General features: G+C 43.0%; 1 long non-coding RNA gene across 1 annotated transcript in view; it reads right to left on the bottom strand.

Moving 5' to 3' along the window:
• LOC138569037 (uncharacterized) overlaps positions 1 to 21756 on the bottom strand; it is a 46371-nt gene extending 24615 nt beyond the window's left edge. Inside the window, exons 1-2 of the long non-coding RNA XR_011303070.1 lie at positions 21721 to 21756; positions 21388 to 21505 (exon numbers count right to left, since the gene is read on the bottom strand). This is a non-coding gene — a long non-coding RNA (uncharacterized lncRNA). The remainder of the gene's footprint in view (positions 1 to 21387; positions 21506 to 21720) is intronic.
• Between the last annotated feature and the right edge of the window lie 4176 nt (positions 21757 to 25932).

The following is a 25932-nucleotide window of genomic DNA, read 5'->3' as shown; positions in this document are numbered from 1 at the left end:
GTGCCAAAATGAGCAAGGCACCTGCAGAAAACTATGGTGCCTACTGTATTTCAGAGCGACATTTGTACACAGCGTTGTTTTGTTTCCACTGGAAATGCTTATCTCAGCTGGCAAATCCAGTGAGAATAATGCCTACTTAAAATGGCATCCTTGAATGTGCATTGAACTGCAGATGTGCAGGGCCCCTTAGGGAAAGCATCTAAAATGCCGCGAATGAAGCAATCAGAAAAGACACCATCATCACCCCCATTGCTAATTCACAATCCCGAATCTGTGTGCTCATTCACAAAAGCAAGGAAACATTATTTTATTATTATTATTTTTTAAAATGTCTTTATTGATCGATTCGCATCACATCGACAGTAGCCAGACATAGTTATCATACATTGCATCTTTAAGCAAGGAAACATTCTGTGAATGCTAACTGCCTCACATGTGAAATAATACGACATGTACTGGAACACTTTCCAACATATGTTTACACAGTGTAGCTATTTACAAAATCAGGAGCTTTTTTAAATTGAAGAATCCGCCATTTACATAAAAACAATATGAACATAGATAGAAATGCACACACAGCCTGCGAGTTAATGAAAGGATATACTACATCGTGGGTCATAATCTGTACAAAACATTCCCTGAAATCAGCATTACGAGATGTTAATCACTGCTCCGTAAGTATTTTTTATGTTCTGGGAAGAGCAGCATGGGAGGCAACAAAGAAGGCTAGTGTCCTGCGAGTGCTATGCAAACCTCTTTCTGTCACAGACAACACATGAACATGTCATGTATGAAGACTTGTCTTTAAAAGATCCTTGAAGACTTGATATCATAGACTACAGTGCCTTACTCACCTGACTAAATCTTCGTTTGCAGGCACCTGTGGTTGTCTGTTGACTGTTGGGCCTTTCCGGGGTGTTCACCGAGTATGTGTAGCTATTCTGGGGGTATCAACAGGAATCAGGCTATTCCAAGGCGTCTGGTTTCTGTGGGTCTGTGAATAGGAAGTGAATGTGGCATAGGCCTTATGCCTTAGAGGTGGATATTGTTCAATGGATCATGGGAGGCCCAGACCACTCTGATCTACACGAATGGCTGCCTATTATGGTAATGGAAGGATCTCAGGAAGGGCTGTGTATCACCCAAGGGTCTCTGCTTCTTACGGGATAACATTAAACAATGCACTTGGCAGTGGGGTAAACATGTCTACCTACTTCCTGGTACTTTAGAAACCATGCTTGATTCTCCTTGGTCATAGGTCATTTGATGCATAGAAATCCTGGTCTAAAGTCACGCTTCACCATGATCAACCCTAGATTACCACTATGTTGTGACAGTGAAAATTAACTTCATGGCCTGGGATTGCCTCACCGAATTCAGGTGGCTGGATACCCATTGTCAAAAGCCTGCCTCCTCACCCTGAAGACATCTAAGCATCCAGAGAAAGTGATCTCCCAAAGTATACACTCTCCTGCATGTCCAGAGTCTAGGTTAGGTCAGCTGGTATCTATATCATTCTTCATGACATTAATACTACTACTACTACTACTACTACTACTACTACTACTAATAATAATAATAATAATAATATATTTTATTTAGTACTTTTTTTGACAGATGTATCCTATGCTGTTATCACAGGTGTTATATTGACCCAGCTCAATGACACTCAATTGAGCAAACTCAGGATAACGAAGGACTGAGTCGGCCTGGTCAGGATGCAAATCTCTGACTGCAGGCTGCTCACAAACCTCCAAAGAGAGGGCTTATCTCACTGGCTTATCTTGTCACACTGATAACTTTCGTTGGAAAGTGCCATGAGAATCTGTGGGATGGGTGAAGCTACCCACTTCGTGAAGTGACCCCTGGAGGTGCTATATGGTGGATACCCCAGAGTGTCCAGATACGTGGGGGTAGAGTCAAAGGCTTCCCAAGCCAATAGCGTGACAGGAGGTCGCTATAGCCTTGCAAAAGGAGCTAGATAACTGCTAACTCAGAACAAAGAATCACCGTGGATGAATAAAACATTATAAATTTATTAAACAGGAAGACATTTTTGTGCCATAATCTGGCATATATGCATACATTAAATCTGCATTGTGAAGGATTAGTATACAGTGGTGACAGTCTATTTTATGTGTTGTTTTATATCACAACACATTGACGTTGTCGACACTTAAGTTTGTGTTTCTGGTTCGGTTGATAGCTGACAAGGGCAGAAGCTGATAGAGATGGAAAAGCGCTGCACTGAAAATACCGAACTGTCTTCAGGACTTGGAGGTCGAGTTCAGACCGGATGAATGAGTGAGATGTCGTCCTATGGTAAAAGAGGCTGTGTTAAAAACGGTGAGAATAGAGTATCCACTAATGGTGAGAAGGGCAAGGCAAACGGACCTACCGTGTGGACGTTGATAGGCGCCATGGCTGTTTGAGTGAATAGCGGCTGCTGGAGTTAGCGGCCGGGGGGGGACGATCTGCAAATGTCAGAGGCCCCAGTCTAAGTAAAAGAAGGTCAAAAAATTGATACGAAATAATCATAAGGCAGTGGCTACAACAAGGACTAACTCGTGCTGCTATGTCCAGTGAGCGGCCGTGACTCAGAGTTTGTAGATGAGGAGTGCTCGAGTCAACAAGTGAGTGGGAGTTGCAGTACTGATAATTAGTGGGGAGTCCGTGACTGCGTGGTGCTGGGATATGCAGGTGGTGTACAGAGGTACCTAGCCTAAGTACAGAGGACAAAACCACGAGTGAAACGTTGGGATATGGTTGTGACCAGAGAAGGTGGTACCAGCAGCGCGGGGAATTACGGATCTTACCTGTACGTGAGACAGGAAAAAGAGCTGTGTCACTGCTGTCGGTTGCGCTGGACTGACTGCGCATGTCAGGAGTTTAAAACGAGGCCGTAGTGCCTGCAGGGACTGCGCATGCGTCTGGGGATAGTGTAAGGGGTGGGAGCAGTCGCACTGAATGCGTCGGTATGCACGTATATTTAGGTCATGTGTATATTGGTGCGTGCACTGAAAGAGTCATGAATTGATCATGGGCGAAAAAATTAATTAATATTGGCACCATTTGCAACATGCATTATTATTCCATGAAATATCCATGAGGAAATCAAGTTAAAGGCTATTGAGCGAATATTGTCGAGTCGCTAGGTACATGTTACATACAATGCTGGCACTGCAAAATTACAAAACATGTGTTGCAGTAAAGCGACGTGAGTCATCAATAACATAGTTACCAGAAAAAACAGTTCAAAATTTCTGTATCGTTTCTGTGCTGGTAAATTAAGGACATGACTATACAACAGTAATGAAAGGAGTCATGGGTTGCAGTAAATCACAGACAAGTGCCAGAAAAAGATGAATCACGAAAAAAGATAGGAAATTGTTACAGGTGTGACCAGAACATCATGGATGTATACAAAAGAAAAACCTATTTGAAAAACCTCAGGGAGACTGACAGTTGGAGGGAGCTTGTTCTGGTAGTGGAAGAAAGCCCATGGGAATTTAAGTGGGTCAGAGCACAGGGGGGTGAACCGCACTTTTACTTATTAAAGAACAGGTTCCATTCGATGGAGATGTTAAGACCCTGTCTTACAGAGTCCAGACGATAAATCCATTTTTGCTCGAGTTTACGAAGGGCAAGATCCCTGTTGCCTCCGCGGAAGGGGTTGCCTACTGTTTGCAATATTGCCCAGAAGATGTCGTTGTGAGTGTGATTCATCATCTTGAAATGTGCCACTAGTGGTTTGTCTTCTGTTTGGTTTCGTACGCTGGAGCGGTGTTCACAGATCCGTTGTCGAATTTCTCTCTTGGATTTGCCTATGTAAATAAGATCACAGGGGCATTTGATGATATATACGGACCATTTGGTTTTGCAGTTGGTAAATGAGTTAAAGGTCCACTGTTTTCCTTTCAGATCAATGGTCTTGAGGTTAGCCGTGAGGTTACAGACGGAACAATTGCCGCATTTGAAGTGGCCTTTGACGGGTGGGAGGTTCCACAGTGTGGTTTGGGTACTGTCTGGGGCATCTCCTTCTGTGTACGTATGTACAAGTCGGTCTTTCAGGTTGCGACTTCGTTTGAAGGCAAATCTTGGTTTTTCCGGTTTAAAAGATTCTGTTTGTAGCTTGTCCCAGTGTTTTAGAACTGCCTTTTTAATTGAGTTACTCAAGGGGGTGAAAGTGGTGACGCAAGTCATTTTAGAGTTGGATTGATCTCTGACGGTGGGAGTGAGGCAGGCCTTGCGAGTAGTATGTTTGACTCTTTTTCTAGCTTGACGAATGATGTGGCTGGGGTATCCCCGTTCTTTTAGACGGGTAGCGAGTTCTTTACTCTTAGATTCGTATTCAGTTAATGTAGAGCAATTACGTCTGATGCGTAAGAATTGGCCATAGGGTAAGTTGGTTTTCAACCCTAGAGGGTGGAAGCTGGAGTACTCTAGTAGAGTGTTTTTGGATGTGGGTTTACGATATAAAGTGGTGCTGAGTGAATGGTTTGGATTCTTGGATATTGTTAGATCCAGAAAAGGAATCTGATGCTGACTATAATCCATGGTAAATTTAATGCACTCGTTTTGTGAGTTTAACCACAACAAGAACACATGAAGATTGTCTTCGGTCCCTTTCCAAATCATGAACACGTCATCAATATATCTTAGCCAACATCCGATCGAGTCTTTGAAGGTATTGTGTATGTTGTAGATGGAGTTCTTCTCAAAAGTGTCCATGAACAAGTTGGCCACGTCCGGGGCGAAAGTAGCCCCCATGCTAGTCCCGTGGCATTGTTGGTAAAAAGAGTGTTTGAAAATGAAGTAGTTTTCTGTGAGAGCTAGGTAGGTTGGCCCTCAAATCATTAGAAAGTAACAAACAGTTTCTCATCAAACCGGCAGACAAGGGCGGCGGTATCGTCCTCTGGAGCAACACCCTATACGACACGGAAGTAACAAGGCAACTTTCGAACACTAAGTTCTACAGACAGATACCGGTCAACCCTACGTCAAGGATCCTGTCGGAAGTCATCAGTCTGATGCGTTACGCACACGACGAAGGTTGGATCGACGAGGATGAAAAAGCTTTCCTAGTCAACAACCATCCCATTATTCCAGCATTTTATCTGCTCCCTAAAATCCACAAAAACATAACCAACCCTCCAGGGAGACCTATCGTGGCCGGTATCGGATCAGTCCTGGAGCCTTTATCTATCTATGTGGATCACTTCCTACGGCCCTTTATCAGCAAGATGCCCTCCTACATCCAAGACACCACGGCTATGATAAAGAAACTGGATACAACGAAAGTCGAACAAAATGACTTTTTAGTAACCCTAGACGTTGAGTCCCTCTACACGAGCATCCCGCAAATGGAATGTCTAAAAGTCCTCCAAACTTACCTAGACGACAGGATAACAAGAGATCCACCCACCGCCTTTCTCCTTGAGTGCACCCGCCTAGCTCTCACAGAAAACTACTTCATTTTCAAACACTCTTTTTACCAACAATGCCACGGGACTAGCATGGGGGCTACTTTCGCCCCGGACGTGGCCAACTTGTTCATGGACACTTTTGAGAAGAACTCCATCTACAACATACACAATACCTTCAAAGACTCGATCGGATGTTGGCTAAGATATATTGATGACGTGTTCATGATTTGGAAAGGGACCGAAGACAATCTTCATGTGTTCTTGTTGTGGTTAAACTCACAAAACGAGTGCATTAAATTTACCATGGATTATAGTCAGCATCAGATTCCTTTTCTGGATCTAACAATATCCAAGAATCCAAACCATTCACTCAGCACCACTTTATATCGTAAACCCACATCCAAAAACACTCTACTAGAGTACTCCAGCTTCCACCCTCTAGGGTTGAAAACCAACTTACCCTATGGCCAATTCTTACGCATCAGACGTAATTGCTCTACATTAACTGAATACGAATCTAAGAGTAAAGAACTCGCTACCCGTCTAAAAGAACGGGGATACCCCAGCCACATCATTCGTCAAGCTAGAAAAAGAGTCAAACATACTACTCGCAAGGCCTGCCTCACTCCCACCGTCAGAGATCAATCCAACTCTAAAATGACTTGCGTCACCACTTTCACCCCCTTGAGTAACTCAATTAAAAAGGCAGTTCTAAAACACTGGGACAAGCTACAAACAGAATCTTTTAAACCGGAAAAACCAAGATTTGCCTTCAAACGAAGTCGCAACCTGAAAGACCGACTTGTACATACGTACACAGAAGGAGATGCCCCAGACAGTACCCAAACCACACTGTGGAACCTCCCACCCGTCAAAGGCCACTTCAAATGCGGCAATTGTTCCGTCTGTAACCTCACGGCTAACCTCAAGACCATTGATCTGAAAGGAAAACAGTGGACCTTTAACTCATTTACCAACTGCAAAACCAAATGGTCCGTATATATCATCAAATGCCCCTGTGATCTTATTTACATAGGCAAATCCAAGAGAGAAATTCGACAACGGATCTGTGAACACCGCTCCAGCGTACGAAACCAAACAGAAGACAAACCACTAGTGGCACATTTCAAGATGATGAATCACACTCACAACGACATCTTCTGGGCAATATTGCAAACAGTAGGCAACCCCTTCCGCGGAGGCAACAGGGATCTTGCCCTTCGTAAACTCGAGCAAAAATGGATTTATCGTCTGGACTCTGTAAGACAGGGTCTTAACATCTCCATCGAATGGAACCTGTTCTTTAATAAGTAAAAGTGCGGTTCACCCCCCTGTGCTCTGACCCACTTAAATTCCCATGGGCTTTCTTCCACTACCAGAACAAGCTCCCTCCAACTGTCAGTCTCCCTGAGGTTTTTCAAATAGGTTTTTCTTTTGTATACATCCATGATGTTCTGGTCACACCTGTAACAATTTCCTATCTTTTTTCGTGATTCATCTTTTTCTGGCACTTGTCTGTGATTTACTGCAACCCATGACTCCTTTCATTACTGTTGTATAGTCATGTCCTTAATTTACCAGCACAGAAACGATACAGAAATTTTGAACTGTTTTTTCTGGTAACTATGTTATTGATGACTCACGTCGCTTTACTGCAACACATGTTTTGTAATTTTGCAGTGCCAGCATTGTATGTAACATGTACCTAGCGACTCGACAATATTCGCTCAATAGCCTTTAACTTGATTTCCTCATGGATATTTCATGGAATAATAATGCATGTTGCAAATGGTGCCAATATTAATTAATTTTTTCGCCCATGATCAATTCATGACTCTTTCAGTGCACGCACCAATATACACATGACCTAAATATACGTGCATACCGACGCATTCAGTGCGACTGCTCCCACCCCTTACACTATCCCCAGACGCATGCGCAGTCCCTGCAGGCACTACGGCCTCGTTTTAAACTCCTGACATGCGCAGTCAGTCCAGCGCAACCGACAGCAGTGACACAGCTCTTTTTCCTGTCTCACGTACAGGTAAGATCCGTAATTCCCCGCGCTGCTGGTACCACCTTCTCTGGTCACAACCATATCCCAACGTTTCACTCGTGGTTTTGTCCTCTGTACTTAGGCTAGGTACCTCTGTACACCACCTGCATATCCCAGCACCACGCAGTCACGGACTCCCCACTAATTATCAGTACTGCAACTCCCACTCACTTGTTGACTCGAGCACTCCTCATCTACAAACTCTGAGTCACGGCCGCTCACTGGACATAGCAGCACGAGTTAGTCCTTGTTGTAGCCACTGCCTTATGATTATTTCGTATCAATTTTTTGACCTTCTTTTACTTAGACTGGGGCCTCTGACATTTGCAGATCGTCCCCCCCCGGCCGCTAACTCCAGCAGCCGCTATTCACTCAAACAGCCATGGCGCCTATCAACGTCCACACGGTAGGTCCGTTTGCCTTGCCCTTCTCACCATTAGTGGATACTCTATTCTCACCGTTTTTAACACAGCCTCTTTTACCATAGGACGACATCTCACTCATTCATCCGGTCTGAACTCGACCTCCAAGTCCTGAAGACAGTTCGGTATTTTCAGTGCAGCGCTTTTCCATCTCTATCAGCTTCTGCCCTTGTCAGCTATCAACCGAACCAGAAACACAAACTTAAGTGTCGACAACGTCAATGTGTTGTGATATAAAACAACACATAAAATAGACTGTCACCACTGTATACTAATCCTTCACAATGCAGATTTAATGTATGCATATATGCCAGATTATGGCACAAAAATGTCTTCCTGTTTAATAAATTTATAATGTTTTATTCATCCACGGTGATTCTTTGTTCTGAGTTAGCAGTTATCTAGCTCCTTTTGCAAGGCTATAGCGACCTCCTGTCACGCTATTGGCTTGGGAAGCCTTTGACTCTACCCCCACGTATCTGTATACTTCTCAACCCTCTCGAGTCAGGCCCCCTAAAAAAGAGGGTTCGCCCATTTTCTTTTCTCTTCCCTTTGGACAACCCTTGGTTGTTGGGCAACATTTATTTGACAGACATTAAATGGAGAAAGTAAATATTGTCAGCTTCTCCGATGATCTGTATAAAAAACTTTTAGACACCCCTTCGCTACTCGGTGTAACTACCACACCAGCGGCACCGGTGAAAGATCCGGCACTAAATGACTTGGACATCCTATTACAAAAAAAGAAGAAACTTACACGCACGGAATCACATGGCCAACTCATGCTAGAGTACCTGAAAGCTGGCGTTATTCCCGAAGGTCTACAAGTGAAGAATATACCTCGGGTTTTTTTAGACAACCCCAGATTTATGACTAAGTTTAGCGGTGTTGGCAACAAATGCTCCCGAGACTGGGTCATCCTAGTAATTGAAACAGCCGACGAGGAAACCAAGAAACAAAACGAAGAACTCAAAATCCTCGAGGACAAAATCAAAAACGAATCTGTAATACCAGAGATAAAGACACACCTGGACAAGATAGAAGAGGAAATAAAGAAATTTCAAAAGTTCACAATCGACAAAAAATTGTGGAAACTACAAAATGATATAAAAAACTATAAAGAGGAAAAAACTTATCCTTATTTAGTCCCAGGCTTTTACAATCAACAGAACTCACAGGCATCAAACAATAGACAAAACCCACGGAGACAACAAAGGAACAAATTTGTCACTTTCTCCAACAGCTCCAATAGCAGCGATTCAGACTCAAGTACAACAGGGCCTGCAAATCCCCAACAATCCTCAAGTTTTCAGGGGAGAGGACAACGGGGCAGACCCCGATACCAAGGCCAGCATCCCATGCGCACACGGAATTGGACCCCACGCGCACAACAAACATGGTGATCCCAATTTTCAATCTCAGCGACCACATCTTGTCCTCCCACGAAATCAATGTTCTCAGTAAAGGCCTAACATTCATTCCGAGTTCTCGCGCTGACATGTTCACCACTGAGGTTGAATTACGCAAATTCTTTCGAACCATCCGACTACGCTATTTTTTCAGAGATAGCCCTGAAAAAGAACTGCCAAAATCAACAGGCCTTAAACCACCATCCACTTTCACCCCCCTCTCTTCCATGGTTTGTCCAGAGATCCTATCGTTTGAGAATCGCATCCTCTTAGAAATGCGAAACATTTTCAACAAACAAACCCACTTTAGGAATAACCTCTCGACCCAACAGAGGTTGGCCCTCAAATCATTAGAAAGTAACAAACAGTTTCTCATCAAACCGGCAGACAAGGGCGGCGGTATCGTCCTCTGGAGCAACACCCTATACGACACGGAAGTAACAAGGCAACTTTCGAACACTAAGTTCTACAGACAGATACCGGTCAACCCTACGTCAAGGATCCTGTCGGAAGTCATCAGTCTGATGCGTTACGCACACGACGAAGGTTGGATCGACGAGGATGAAAAAGCTTTCCTAGTCAACAACCATCCCATTATTCCAGCATTTTATCTGCTCCCTAAAATCCACAAAAACATAACCAACCCTCCAGGGAGACCTATCGTGGCCGGTATCGGATCAGTCCTGGAGCCTTTATCTATCTATGTGGATCACTTCCTACGGCCCTTTATCAGCAAGATGCCCTCCTACATCCAAGACACCACGGCTATGATAAAGAAACTGGATACAACGAAAGTCGAACAAAATGACTTTTTAGTAACCCTAGACGTTGAGTCCCTCTACACGAGCATCCCGCAAATGGAATGTCTAAAAGTCCTCCAAACTTACCTAGACGACAGGATAACAAGAGATCCACCCACCGCCTTTCTCCTTGAGTGCACCCGCCTAGCTCTCACAGAAAACTACTTCATTTTCAAACACTCTTTTTACCAACAATGCCACGGGACTAGCATGGGGGCTACTTTCGCCCCGGACGTGGCCAACTTGTTCATGGACACTTTTGAGAAGAACTCCATCTACAACATACACAATACCTTCAAAGACTCGATCGGATGTTGGCTAAGATATATTGATGACGTGTTCATGATTTGGAAAGGGACCGAAGACAATCTTCATGTGTTCTTGTTGTGGTTAAACTCACAAAACGAGTGCATTAAATTTACCATGGATTATAGTCAGCATCAGATTCCTTTTCTGGATCTAACAATATCCAAGAATCCAAACCATTCACTCAGCACCACTTTATATCGTAAACCCACATCCAAAAACACTCTACTAGAGTACTCCAGCTTCCACCCTCTAGGGTTGAAAACCAACTTACCCTATGGCCAATTCTTACGCATCAGACGTAATTGCTCTACATTAACTGAATACGAATCTAAGAGTAAAGAACTCGCTACCCGTCTAAAAGAACGGGGATACCCCAGCCACATCATTCGTCAAGCTAGAAAAAGAGTCAAACATACTACTCGCAAGGCCTGCCTCACTCCCACCGTCAGAGATCAATCCAACTCTAAAATGACTTGCGTCACCACTTTCACCCCCTTGAGTAACTCAATTAAAAAGGCAGTTCTAAAACACTGGGACAAGCTACAAACAGAATCTTTTAAACCGGAAAAACCAAGATTTGCCTTCAAACGAAGTCGCAACCTGAAAGACCGACTTGTACATACGTACACAGAAGGAGATGCCCCAGACAGTACCCAAACCACACTGTGGAACCTCCCACCCGTCAAAGGCCACTTCAAATGCGGCAATTGTTCCGTCTGTAACCTCACGGCTAACCTCAAGACCATTGATCTGAAAGGAAAACAGTGGACCTTTAACTCATTTACCAACTGCAAAACCAAATGGTCCGTATATATCATCAAATGCCCCTGTGATCTTATTTACATAGGCAAATCCAAGAGAGAAATTCGACAACGGATCTGTGAACACCGCTCCAGCGTACGAAACCAAACAGAAGACAAACCACTAGTGGCACATTTCAAGATGATGAATCACACTCACAACGACATCTTCTGGGCAATATTGCAAACAGTAGGCAACCCCTTCCGCGGAGGCAACAGGGATCTTGCCCTTCGTAAACTCGAGCAAAAATGGATTTATCGTCTGGACTCTGTAAGACAGGGTCTTAACATCTCCATCGAATGGAACCTGTTCTTTAATAAGTAAAAGTGCGGTTCACCCCCCTGTGCTCTGACCCACTTAAATTCCCATGGGCTTTCTTCCACTACCAGAACAAGCTCCCTCCAACTGTCAGTCTCCCTGAGGTTTTTCAAATAGGTTTTTCTTTTGTATACATCCATGATGTTCTGGTCACACCTGTAACAATTTCCTATCTTTTTTCGTGATTCATCTTTTTCTGGCACTTGTCTGTGATTTACTGCAACCCATGACTCCTTTCATTACTGTTGTATAGTCATGTCCTTAATTTACCAGCACAGAAACGATACAGAAATTTTGAACTGTTTTTTCTGGTAACTATGTTATTGATGACTCACGTCGCTTTACTGCAACACATGTTTTGTAATTTTGCAGTGCCAGCATTGTATGTAACATGTACCTAGCGACTCGACAATATTCGCTCAATAGCCTTTAACTTGATTTCCTCATGGATATTTCATGGAATAATAATGCATGTTGCAAATGGTGCCAATATTAATTAATTTTTTCGCCCATGATCAATTCATGACTCTTTCAGTGCACGCACCAATATACACATGACCTAAATATACGTGCATACCGACGCATTCAGTGCGACTGCTCCCACCCCTTACACTATCCCCAGACGCATGCGCAGTCCCTGCAGGCACTACGGCCTCGTTTTAAACTCCTGACATGCGCAGTCAGTCCAGCGCAACCGACAGCAGTGACACAGCTCTTTTTCCTGTCTCACGTACAGGTAAGATCCGTAATTCCCCGCGCTGCTGGTACCACCTTCTCTGGTCACAACCATATCCCAACGTTTCACTCGTGGTTTTGTCCTCTGTACTTAGGCTAGGTACCTCTGTACACCACCTGCATATCCCAGCACCACGCAGTCACGGACTCCCCACTAATTATCAGTACTGCAACTCCCACTCACTTGTTGACTCGAGCACTCCTCATCTACAAACTCTGAGTCACGGCCGCTCACTGGACATAGCAGCACGAGTTAGTCCTTGTTGTAGCCACTGCCTTATGATTATTTCGTATCAATTTTTTGACCTTCTTTTACTTAGACTGGGGCCTCTGACATTTGCAGATCGTCCCCCCCCGGCCGCTAACTCCAGCAGCCGCTATTCACTCAAACAGCCATGGCGCCTATCAACGTCCACACGGTAGGTCCGTTTGCCTTGCCCTTCTCACCATTAGTGGATACTCTATTCTCACCGTTTTTAACACAGCCTCTTTTACCATAGGACGACATCTCACTCATTCATCCGGTCTGAACTCGACCTCCAAGTCCTGAAGACAGTTCGGTATTTTCAGTGCAGCGCTTTTCCATCTCTATCAGCTTCTGCCCTTGTCAGCTATCAACCGAACCAGAAACACAAACTTAAGTGTCGACAACGTCAATGTGTTGTGATATAAAACAACACATAAAATAGACTGTCACCACTGTATACTAATCCTTCACAATGCAGATTTAATGTATGCATATATGCCAGATTATGGCACAAAAATGTCTTCCTGTTTAATAAATTTATAATGTTTTATTCATCCACGGTGATTCTTTGTTCTGAGTTAGCAGTTATCTAGCTCCTTTTGCAAGGCTATAGCGACCTCCTGTCACGCTATTGGCTTGGGAAGCCTTTGACTCTACCCCCACGTATCTGTATACTTCTCAACCCTCTCGAGTCAGGCCCCCTAAAAAAGAGGGTTCGCCCATTTTCTTTTCTCTACCCCAGAGTGTCTCCACCCCCCCCAAGGTTTGAGGTAGAAGAACATCTGTAGAGAAGGTCAATCAGTACAGACATCAACACGGGAATCAGGGAATCCCGAGGCATGGAGGTGGAGGCAAGGTGGGGATGGGAGCCTTAGGATACCCATTGCATCCTGTAGGCCAGATCAGTCACAAAACCCCAGAAACTAACCTGTTTCCCCTTAGGCTAATCCTGAATCTCTATCAATCCAAAGGGGTCTCAGGGAATCCCACACTGAGCTCAAGAAGAGCCCTTATGAAGTCCACATTCTGAACCCCAACTCTAGAATCAGCCAACAGCGGCCTTCTGGGAACAATCATTCTTTCCTCAGACCCCTCAGGGAAAGGACTTTAACTTTCTCATGCAATCTTATGGAACCGTCCCCCTTGCATCGTCGTTCATTCTTGCTCCTATCCCTGCAAACACTCACATGCATTTTTGGGTCTATCAAGGTGTTCGGCCCAGGTCGGGGGTCTACCTGGTCTGAAAAATGAGAATTTGGAACCGGTTTGGGTTCCACAATGGACAGGAGGGATCAAAATGCATTTCCCATCCCAACACAGAGGCTGTGGACAGTCTCTGCTGTATAAAACGAATCCAACCGGTGAATTGACCGCCTACAGCATAAAAGGTTTTTACACCCCTGCTGTGTTCCCCCAGGATATAACTGGAGAGGATGGCCAATTATGGGTGCAGGGGGCCACTGAGGGACAGAATGTAGGGACCACTGAAGCGGATTAGAACTGCCACTGGTCCTCGAAAGGTGCCTGACCATGTAATGGTGCTTGCCCCTTATGAAGGCTTTGCCAGTAAGAGACTAAGCCCATCTGCAGCCCCATAAACCATTATCCTTGTTAGTAAATTCTCCAGGCATAGGCCATCAATCCCTGAAAAATGGAGCAGGAGCAATGGAAAAAGGCAACAGATGGGGCTGATGAATGCGAGAGGCAAAGCACATGGGGAGGACGTGGAACCCGATTGTAAGGACAGACAGACCCACAAATCAAAGCCTGGACTGACGTACCCTACCAATTCACCTGTGAATAAAAGGGAGAAGGAAGCTCCTCATTTTGAAGGCGACATGGTGGGAAATAAGACTGCATTGCTGTATGAGAACACAAAACACAGACTGCAGACAAAGGAGAGTGTAATAAGAGCATTGATGCAGCCAGGGAACAAAGGTATAGTGTTGAGGCCATGCCAAGAAGGCCAACTAGAGAAGCAGTGTGCTAAACCACTGGAGCCACAGCTGGAGGATATGTAGGACTAAAGACCATGCACGATGCAAGAGATAGAAGCTTGTGGCCCAGAGCTCAAGGACTGATAGATAAGAAAACCTTATATTCACTTGAGTAAACATTAAGGCAAGCATGGTGAGAATGGGAGGAAGATCGCTGGGTGCTACACCCCAATCCCTGGTGGAAATAGTAAGCTGACCCGCTAAAAAAAAGGAAAACCACTGTGGACTAGACCAGGGTAGAGGGCTAATAAATGCAACCAGAATTGACCATTAACGGAAAAGCAATTTCCCATGTGGCACAATCATTCGCCTAAGGTCAATGGGGTGTAAGGTGTCTCTTAAGTAGATGCTTGGTACTGTATCCTTGCTCATTAAGGACAAAGACAACTTCACTGAATGATACTGATTCCTGGAAAAGCCAGGACCTTGACGAAAGACTGGCTCATGACCAAACCATAAGGAGATGCCAAGCATCTTGAAAACAATGCGCAGGTCCACTCCATGTGACTGTGAGTTTGGATGAACACTGCCCTGATAGATGCCCGGGAACCTTTGACTTTCCTAGGCTAGGGAAGGATTTTGAACCTCTGGTCTTTTAAGAATAGGTACAGACTAAGGATGGACTTTGGAGCCTCTGTTCCTCCAAGAATAGTTTTAGACTAGGGGTGGACTTTGGCCCTCCAGTCTTTTAGAGTAGGTACTTCATCACAGACCTTTTGGTTTCCCCCGATAAATGGTACTGTTTTGCTTTAGACATCTTTTTGTTTCAAAGTTACAAAGGAGTGTGGGAGCCCCTCTACTGAAAACGAACATGGGTCACATACCCTGTTCTATGGAATTTCTTCCACTCAGGAGGGTCTACAACCAGACCTTTCTGTGCATCTTTTCTTTTCAGTGCTCTTACCATTTCAACCACCCTACATCCCACCCTGAAGAAATCAAACACGACTTTGCCTGAGGGGAGACCCTCCTAGATGCCGAAAGGGGGAGAGTTGTGTTGTGTTATGCTTTGTTTCATTCCTCATCCTGAAATCAAAAATAAACGTTTGGAGCAACTTAAGAACCAGTGTGTACTTGTCCTATTTCCCCAACTCGTAACTTGCCTCTCTTCATTAACACCATAAATATGATCTATTTTGCTATTCATACTCTCTATACATGTATATTCAGCACAAGGACAACTGCTCCCTGCCCTTATTATACACATCTACTTCCGTGGCAATTCTTCATTCCACAATGAGCTCCAGTGGGGACATTAATCTGTGAATTTGGGTCTATGTATTCACTTGTTTCTGAAATCATAAGTGTATTATTGCATCAGTAGAAAGGCAACGCTCCTGGAGTGTATTTTCTTTTAGGCCACAAACAGGGCAGTCCCCTAAACCCCTTTTTATTTTCCTACACCGCTTCCCCTTTTTAAATGTACTTCTCTTTTCCCCTGAAACAATGATGCTACAGCACTAATGCTAAGTCATACCAATGCCATGGGAGTGGTGTAAAGACATGTCACCGCGCATGCTCTGATGAGTTGTGGTTGTGTTTGCATCTCTGCAGGTAGGCCAGTTCCCCCAAAATACCGTGGGTGGCAGAAATGACATCACATAACCTTTCACCCAATAGCAGCACAAGAAGTGACATTGCAACATAATTCTAGCATATGTTTAAGCTGAATAAAATAACACATAGCCCTTGAAGCAGTGAACATATTATTTTAGTAACCATTCATTCTACCTAGAGGGCTGCCTTGATATGGGTGGGGTCAGGATAAGCCAGTGGTAGACCGAGCTGCACCAAGATAGGCCAGAGCCACTATCTTCACATGCCAGTGCAGCCTCATATATACATGCACTGCTGTCTTAGTCCAATTATACCTATATGGTGACTATACCAGGCATGTGAGGGGCACCCCCAGCAGATCTAATCCATGGCAGTGTCCCTGCCTTCCTATGCCAGTGTAGTCTAAGGTGGCCAGTTTACGCTATCCTACACCAGACCCCTGTCTCCAGTGATGTAGGTGCAGGCTCAATGTCTCACCTGCAGAGCGTCTGCAGCATGCCCTTTCCCAGCCCTCTCCTCTTACCAATCACACCATATCAGCACCTTCCTGGTGGAACAGTGAGGGTGGGAAGAGAAGTTTCCTACACGTGTACATCTACTGGCCCTTTAGAAGCCAGTGAAAGGCTGCTGAACAGATGGGCAAGGGACACATGTTTGTAGAGCTGTGTTTGCTTTCTAATTGCGGTGCTGCCCCCTCCAGCCTCTAAACAGGAAGTCACAAGGGAAGTGCCAGGGGTGCAAACACATGCCGCTCAAGACTACGTATTACATGATGTGCCTGACACAATAGCATTTACTGTCATTTGAAAATATATTTTCATTTTGGTTGAAATACAAATGAAGGCACATTTCACATACAGTGAAAAGTCTTATTCAGAGCTGTGTCCGTTTTTCTGTTTCGTCAAAGTGCAGTCTGTTGAGAGTGGCTTTGGGGCAAGGGGATTTAGAAAGCACGTTGCAATGTATATCGGCCTGTCGTCTTTCTGTTGCAGTTGTAAATAAAGTCTGCATAAGTTTAAAATGACTTAGTGTAGACATTTCACACAAGAAATACTTGTTTTCCATTTCCATGAATCCAAAGTCCTTCAAAAGAATATTCTAATAAAAATGTTTTGTTAAAGTTGCAACAGCAATGCTGTTTTGTAACTTCCACTGTAACCAGATAAAGCAGCCACATGTAACCTACGCCGTGATACCTCCGGGTTTGGTCGTACAACACATGCTACAAATAAATAAATAAATAAATAAATAAATAAATACATATATAAATAATGTTGGGACACTATTTTGAAATCAGTCTTACATAAAATTTGCAAAATATGAACCCGGCCTCTGATTTATGGGAAACGCACTGAGTGCGGGGATTTTCAAGGTTGCGCCTCCATCGCTTGTAATAAGTAATGACTTTACACAATTACCACAATTCAGCAAAATGCAATCAGCTCAAAGTCGTTTTCTGCGGGTCAGGGGTGAATTGTTTAGAACAGGATGTTGAGAGAAAATGTACTGGAGTCACACACATTTTGTGCTGCTTGTCATGCTGACGTGCACAAAATGGTCTGATTTCCTAAAGGGCTTTTTCAGAGGCAGTTTGCTGAAAAGGCCCGACAATTGTTATGAGTTTGTCAGGCTTGGCTTGCGACCAGGAGCCAGGATTTGTTATGCACAGAACTCAGCACGCGCAGCACCATACTGCCTCCTTCACCGAAAACAAGAATGAATTCAAGGTTTATATAGGGCAGCCTTCAGGCTCTCTTCCTCGTCAAGATCAATGTGCTTTCGGTATGTATCCCGTGCCACTCTCCTGATTGCGAGAGCTAGTCCCGCCTTTAAGTATTAGCGTTTTGCTAGGGCTTGTACCAGAAAAGAGGCAGTTTGACGCGTATGTTGGCTCCCTCGGACCCAAGAAGGCATCTAATGCCGTGAATTCTTTTTTTGATTTATTTGCATTTTAAAGCACTCACACAGCCCAGGGGCATCGAGGCGCTGTTACAGGAATGTGTCTCTTAGTTGCCTATTTATAACACGTTTAATACCAGGAGGTTTCTAAGCAGCGGACGGGGGATTGAACCTGTGTTGTTCCGTGTCGTCTTGTTTCCAAGGCGAGCACGTTGCCGCTGAGCTGTCCTCCCTGGACTCAACTCAGAGCCTCTCCATGGCAACAAGTGTATTGGAGGCAGAGGGATAGTATGCTGCATCCCTCTGCATCCCTCTACATCCCTCTACATCCCTCTCCCTGATACAGAGCAGGGGCACAGTATCTCTGTGCAGTGACGTGTCCAGACTCCTTTTACTTGGGTGGCCCAAGTGGGACACTGACTTATGTAGGGTTGGCATCAAGTACGAGCGCACACACACATAATTATCATAGATTAGGGTAATTGGCACCTGGGGTGGCCGATCAGATTCACGGGGTAGCAAGTGCCACTCCTTGGACACGCCACTCTCTCTGTGGTCCTGTTGCCCCCTCCCTGACCACTGTGCGAAGACCTGGGCTCCTCCTGATTCCAACCCCCAACTTGCTTGCTCTGCCTTTTCATTTTAGGATCGGGTAGGTGGGCAGCTGAGGGTGAGTGTTGGGATTATGTGTGCCACTGTCCAGCTCCTTTCCTTCCACACTACCTGGCCTCATTGCCAGTGATGGAGAGGCCAGGTAGGTTGGCAGAGCCGGGGAGCAGACAGATGTTTTACTCATATACATCTCCTCCTCGTGCTATAGATGTGGAGGAGCACGCATCTTTGGCAGTTCCTTTGCCCCACTAAGTCAGCAGAGATGCCTGGAAGGCTGGCAACTGAACAGCAATGCTAACACGAGGTAAGCACATAATATCTGTGCAAAGGAATAAGGAAACTTGTTTTAGAGAAAGGCATTGCAGTACATGTGCCCTGAGCAATGTGGGCAATGGGAGCACGTGCTGTCCCCTGCACATCACATGTTTTGACCAATGGGCTTCCCTAATTGGCCTCCCATTTTCCACACTGCATAAAGTACCCTTAACTGGTGGGCTGTCTGGTCACACTGAGCGATCTGTACACCTCACAATGCATCTGAAATGGTTTATTCTCGATTTTGTGATCACAGGGGGGCAAATGGAGACTGATCCTTAATAGCCCATACATCAATCTTTCAGGTCTGAATAAGGTCTGTCTCCCAATGTGTATTGTGAAGCTTTGATCTACTTGGCCCTTATATATTGGAATTTCATTTTTATTTTATTTTTGGTTATTTATGTGTATTGTTAATTCTTACATGTATATGTTACTTTATTTAATTTGGCTTGTAAATTGTGGTCGATTGTTGCTTCAGGAGGTGCACATTCTGACAGAATGATGTGAGTAGAGCAGCTTTCATGCACTGAAGTCAACCATGAACTCTATTCAAATAATTGCCATGAGTTTCTGCCAACCAAATGAGATTCAATAGCACAAGATGTGGTTTACAAAAATGTGTTAGTGGTTTAAAACTGTTCCCATATAGTCTAGCTGATCACTGTGGATAAAAGGCAGCAAATGGTGTGTACAAAATGTAAACAGAATTTAAATGGATGTAGTTCTTCACTTCACCAAGGACATGCTTATCCGAATTAGAGAGTTTTCATTGAAGATTCAGTTGTTATTTTGTTGACCACTAAATGTGCCAGGTCTACTGCAATAGTTTACATATTATGTGGTGTGCCAGTTGTACTTGGAATTTCGGGGGTGCCCATCAAGTGGCAGCAATTATTTCTATCCCCCTTTTCTCTTAATGTTCTAACAATGTGGATGGTATTAATGGAGCACTGAAGGGTAGCAATAGAGACAAACGATGTTTCTCTACTGGAACTTGCCTCCATTATACTGTCTGCATTCTGCATTAGTAGACCAGTGTGTTCATGTTCATTCCACTCTAGCTCTCACAACCAAAACAAAAAGTTAGTTTTTTAATGCAAGAGGCATTTCTTGGTTTAAGCTGCATGTAAACTACTTGTGCTTGTCTTTACCGGAAGTCTACTTATGAAGGGAAAAAATGCATACATAGATTGTAGCACTGAAATGCCAGAACTGTTAATTTGGTGAGATATACCTAGGCTTGGTGGTTAATTATCAGTGTACTCGTAGTTCAATATACCACATCACTCGACAGTCTCTAGACATACAATAAATCAATGATTGACGAGGGGGTAAATTAGCAGCATATAACCCTACAGTGAATAGTCCACACATTTAGAAACATTAAGATATAACAGATTCTAGAACAAAATCGTCATTGTAATGAAAAACATTTCATATTTACAAAAAATATTCTTTTTAATTGTTTAGAATCTTGTTTTTGGTATACCTCCTATAGAGCAATATCCATATACATAGCCGTATATTCAAATATTCTCACTAAAATACAAAAGTTATGAATACAAATATTCCTGAAAAGTACTAAAATTATAAGTGCTAAACAATTAAACAATTAAAGTGCTGGACAGTGTGCTTGTGCATCTAAGACATGCAATGCATAATTGATGCATTTTACTTAAAACAGCCTCAGAATCCTGTTCATAAGTCTTAATGTGTAAAATGTTATCTCAATACTAAGCTAAAAGTTCAAAACAGATTAGTGCCCAATTTCTTCTGCAAGTACATATAGGAATCTGCCTATTCTGGGAGCCCTACGTGTACATGTTTCTGTCTGGAAGTTACTTTTAATCTTCAGATATTATTAAGGGGCCTCATTCTGTGCTTTACACTCTGTTAAAGAGGTCGATTTAATAGTGTCACTATTCGATAATGGGCCCAATTATGAGTGTGGTGGTCTGGAATTAAGGGTGCGGGTAGCAACGTACTGGCACCCATTCCATATCGCCACACTACAATTTTGCAGGAGGTGGCCACTGATCCCGGCACATCTGACCTGCCAGGCGCAACAGCACCCGCCCACAGAGTTTTCACAGGAGCACTGGCACCGTTAGCAATGGTGCCAGGGCTACTGTCTCCCCTCTCCCGTGGAGTCCTATGGGGCTCCATGGGAATGGGGATTAACATTTGCCTGCACCTGACCTGCTGATACGCCGGGACTTGTAATGTCCCGGTGGCATCGGGAAGTCAGGCGCCGGGAAAGTGTTGCGAGTCCTGTGGCAAGCACCAGCAGGGTTACCGCCGGACTTGTAATGAGGACCAATGTCACTGCTCCATTTATTTTCTCCTTCTTTTATCCCCTTCTTTATAAAGATTAACAGTTCTGCATCATCTAACTATTGTGTGGACATTCCAAAAATCACTTTCCTTTTGATTTTCTTAATTTGTAATGTTTTATTTTGTTTTAAAAAATGGGATACTTACCCATGTTCCTAAATTATTCTCAATGTCAAGTTCCAGCAATTTACATTTCTGCATTTCTTCTGCTACACCTCCCGGGATTGTTCATAATATCCATCTGCATTTTTCATCTATTCCGTTTCTAAGGGTAAAGCGACAGAAAAACTAGCTTAACCTCCTATTTCCTAATACTGGTGAACACAACGAATTAGCATCTACTTGTTTGTAAAAAATGCCTGCAATCACTTTTCCTTTCTTCAAAACAGATTTCTCTACATCTAGCAGGTGAAACGGATATTATACTTTTAAAGGACTCCTCAGCTAGCACAGAGGGGCACACATGTCCTTCTTTCTTACCTTCTAATTGTATCCGCCTTTCTTACAGCACTGCTGCTTAGGAGGCTATCGTTGCACTTCTGCTTCTCCTTTTATGGGCGTGCAATTTACTGCTAATATGGTTTCACTTCCTGTTTACTCTAGGAATACATTTATCTTGGGAGTTGTAGTTCCTCTGGATTTTAACGTTGTGTTCTTTCACTCATCTTGAGTGGCTGCCAATTCATACCATGCTGTTTATTGGGCTGCACACGTAAAGAACATACATTCTGGAGAAACCTGCTGTTCCTCTGTGTTTTCTTTATATGGACGCGGCGTCTTTTAGCATTTGTAATCTCACTTCCTGATCACTCTGGGACTACATTTATCTTGGGAATTCTAGTTCATTTTAGCTTAAAATTGATAATCTTGCTCTACTTTTTCATACCATGCTGTTTTAGTGTGCTATACATGCAACTCTCTTTCATTTTAGTCTTATGCTCTTGATGTTACTTGCAAGAATTAAGCAAGGATTCACTTTTATTTTAGAAGGGAATTAGGCAACATACCCATTTAGATTCTCGTACTCTCATTATTATATGACTATTCCAACAACCCAGGATCAACATTCTCCCTATAAGTGGATTAAGTAAAAAAATCAGTTGGGTTTGAATGTTCATCTTATTCACCCTCTCATAATGAGTATCTACTCTTTAAATTATTCTATGTTTAAATATGGAGACGTCCTGTTGCCTCAAGAGTCACTCTATGTCTGCCTATTTATATAGTGTTGAGCTATTCTCAATTAGCTCAATATCTATCATCTAAGATATCGTATTTACTTTATATATTTTTCTAACTACTTCCCATTCAATATTTTCATTTAATCCATTTTGAGCCCTGCATAGTCTAAAAATACTTTTTATGTTCCAACATTGTGAGCTGCTCTTTACTCCCTTGGGGGTATACTCCCTCTACTTTTCGGAGCACTACCCATCTGAATTCTTCTGGTTTGTGTTTCAATTCTATAAAGTGTTTCACTATAGGTGCCTCCATAATTCGTTTTTGTATTCAACTTTTACATTCAATCATTCTGGTCTTAACCTTTCTCTGTTTTTTCCCTATATATCTTAGCCCACGGGGCCCTCAAGGAGTCTTGGATCTCGCACAGCATATCGCCAATGTTCCCACTTCACAACTCCTCCAGACTGGGTGAATCCTCTTTCTCCATCCAAGCGCTGATAATATGGAACTCCCTACCCCTACACATTCGCAATACTGAAAATCACCTGAAATTCAGAAATGCCTTAAAAACCTGGCTTTTCCCAACATCCTCTTGAATCCCTTCCCATCTCTAAACTACATTACTGAACCCAACATTCCTATACACCAATTACAGCACAGATGCCAGAAGCGTCCGCAGCGGCTCACCTTGACAAACCATTGCCCACATGCACAATGGCACTCCAACCCGATAAATACCGCAGGGAAGCCAGCAGCATTCACTGAGGCACACCGCACTAAAATTTACTCCTCATCCTTTCACAACATGGATAAATTTAGCGTTTGCATCGGCTGACTTTGACAAACTATCGCCCCATGCACAACAACACTCCGACTCGATAAATACACAAGGGAAGCCAGCAGCACTCGCTTAGGCACACCGCAATAAACCTCTCTCGCCCTCCCTGCTCAGACTTTCGCACCAGAGAGACCACAGACAATGAGACCATGCAGTCCACAGAGGTTAAAGAAAAAAATAACACTGTAGCCAAAACAATTTAAAGCATACGGTATGTATACCTTACACCACCTCTGTAAACACAGGCCAAAGGCACAGCCAAACATCCATGCATAATAGAATGCAGCTATGGCTGTGTTATTCCGGTCTAGCAACGCACATAGCCATCCCCACTGAAACCCCTGATGGACCTCAACACCTCTGCCACTAGAATACAGCGACTACCAACGAAAGAAAATTTGGTAAAGCTGGACACACATCGAATCTTCAACAATAGCACTCTATCCGAAACCACCAACAGCGCCCACCCACATGCCTACATTTGGACTACTTAATGGAGCCTAGCCAGCCACCTAAGTCCTAAGCCTGCAAAAAATGCACACAAGCATCTCTTAAACTAAACTCTTACAACCTCAACCACGTCGACCGTGGTCACTGAGGGCATTCCAGCCACAAAGCGCATTGAGACCATACAAATGGGGAAGAGAACTATATAAATAACTAAATACAATACAATAAAACACAACCCATTAAAACCATGTATATAACCATTTTGGAATTACAATTAGTAAAACTGTTTAATCTCCATTTATTTGGTAGTCCCAGGTCCACTTTTCCCACACATAGTGCTTCAGCACACATTATACAATTACCACAGGGGTAATGGGCTTTGTCCTCTGGTAATGCTCATATTTGGGGCAAAATTTGATTTCTCTTTGATTCTTTGAATTATTCCTCACTACTAAATCCTGTATGTTAGTACTTCTTTTATAAGCAAAGATTCGTGGTGCAAACATGGACTTTCCACTGTTAAGAATCTCCCCTTCTTAATAACGTTCTTGATTTCATATGACACAGTCGTGTATCTATTTGTATACAATAAACATTCCCTCTTTTGGGGATTAGTATCTTTAGAATTTTGAGATTTCAGGAGTGCCTGTCTATTGTTATACCAGAATCATTTCATATTTTTTTAGGCTTTGTTCTTGGTACCATCTATTTCTTTATTTAGATATTAATAGTTGTCCTCATCTTGACATGTATTTTTATAGCTGCTGTTCCTTTTGAGCTTGACGAATTGTCCAAATGGCAAATAGTCTTTTATATTTTTTGGATGATTACCCTGTTTGTGCAGTAGGGCATTTCCATCTGTTCTATTATCAGATGGTTTCATCTTCAGAATGCCTTTGTGTGCAAATATTTTCACATCTAGAAAATCTATAGGGTTATCACTAATATGCACTGTGAATTGTTAGTGCCTATTTTGTGAATTTTGTTATTTCACAAATTTCTCTGCCTCAGATTTTGATCCTTCCTAGTTGACTATAATTCATCTATGAAACGTTTCCACCTCAATATATTATTTATGTAGTGATTGGTTTCAGTACAAATCCTTTTTTTCTCAAAACAGTTAACATAAAGGTGACCTATGCTGGTAGCTACTGTGGCTCACATTGCAGTATCCTGTATTTGTTTAAACACCTCCCCCTGCAACTGGAAGTAGTTTTCGGTCAGTACGATTACCATACACCAGTAAAAGAATCTCTTTGGTGTGTAAGACATAGGGTCCTCTATTTCTAACATGGCTCCTACTAACTCCAGAGTGGCTTGTTATGGGATATTAGTATACAGCAATACTACATCCAGGCCTAACATGAGATTTCAATTTATTTCAAAAGGCTTATCTTCCAGTATATTAAAGATATGTGTAGTATCCTTCAGATAAGATTTCATTCTTAGAATATAGTTCTGTAAGAACACATCCACATATTGAGACAAAGGTTATAGTACCGTGGAGACTCCCGATACTATAGGTCATACTGGTGGCATCTCTAAGCACGTTTGTAGTACTTATGTATCGTAGGTAATGCTTAAAGCACTGGGATGAAGGAACCTTTCTGCATTAGAAAATCAGCTTCCTGCTTAGATATGCAACTATGGTCCTTAGCTCTTATTATACCTAATTGTATTATTTCTTGTAATTTAGTAGTTAGATCTTGTTGTATTTTATCATAGGTCCAGTATCCTTACATTCATCAGCATAATCTTGACGATTCTGTATCACTATTACGCCCTCTTCATCATTTCTTCTAATTATTATGGATTTGTTGCTAGCTAGATCTTTAGGTGCTTGTTCTTCTTTCTTGGTGATATTCCTGCACACGTATGGCTCTACTTTTTCCAATCACTCTATATATTTTAAGATCTTTTTTGAAAAACAGTGATTCTGATGTTGTCATAAATGTAGGGAGACTAAAATATGAAGGTTTATTTTAGTCATGATGTGTTCTCTGATGTATCTTTTGCATAAAAGATTGGAACTCTATTCGAAAGTTAAATGTATTGAGTTCCTTTGTAGGTAGAAATCCTAAATCTTTTTCTAAGAATGAAACGCCATTAAATGTTAGTGTTTTACTTGATAGATTTTGTATCAGGGATGTCTGCTTCTCGTCATCTTTGGATCCTGTCCCTCGCACGGTTCTTTTCTTCCTCTTGCTCTGTCTAAAACTGAT

This window comes from Ambystoma mexicanum, chromosome 2q (assembly GCF_040938575.1).
Source record: "Ambystoma mexicanum isolate Mex_15411 chromosome 2q, UKY_AmexF1_1, whole genome shotgun sequence".
NCBI classification, from domain to species: Eukaryota; Metazoa; Chordata; class Amphibia; order Caudata; family Ambystomatidae; genus Ambystoma; species Ambystoma mexicanum.
This window is presented reverse-complemented; position numbering and strand designations above follow the sequence as displayed.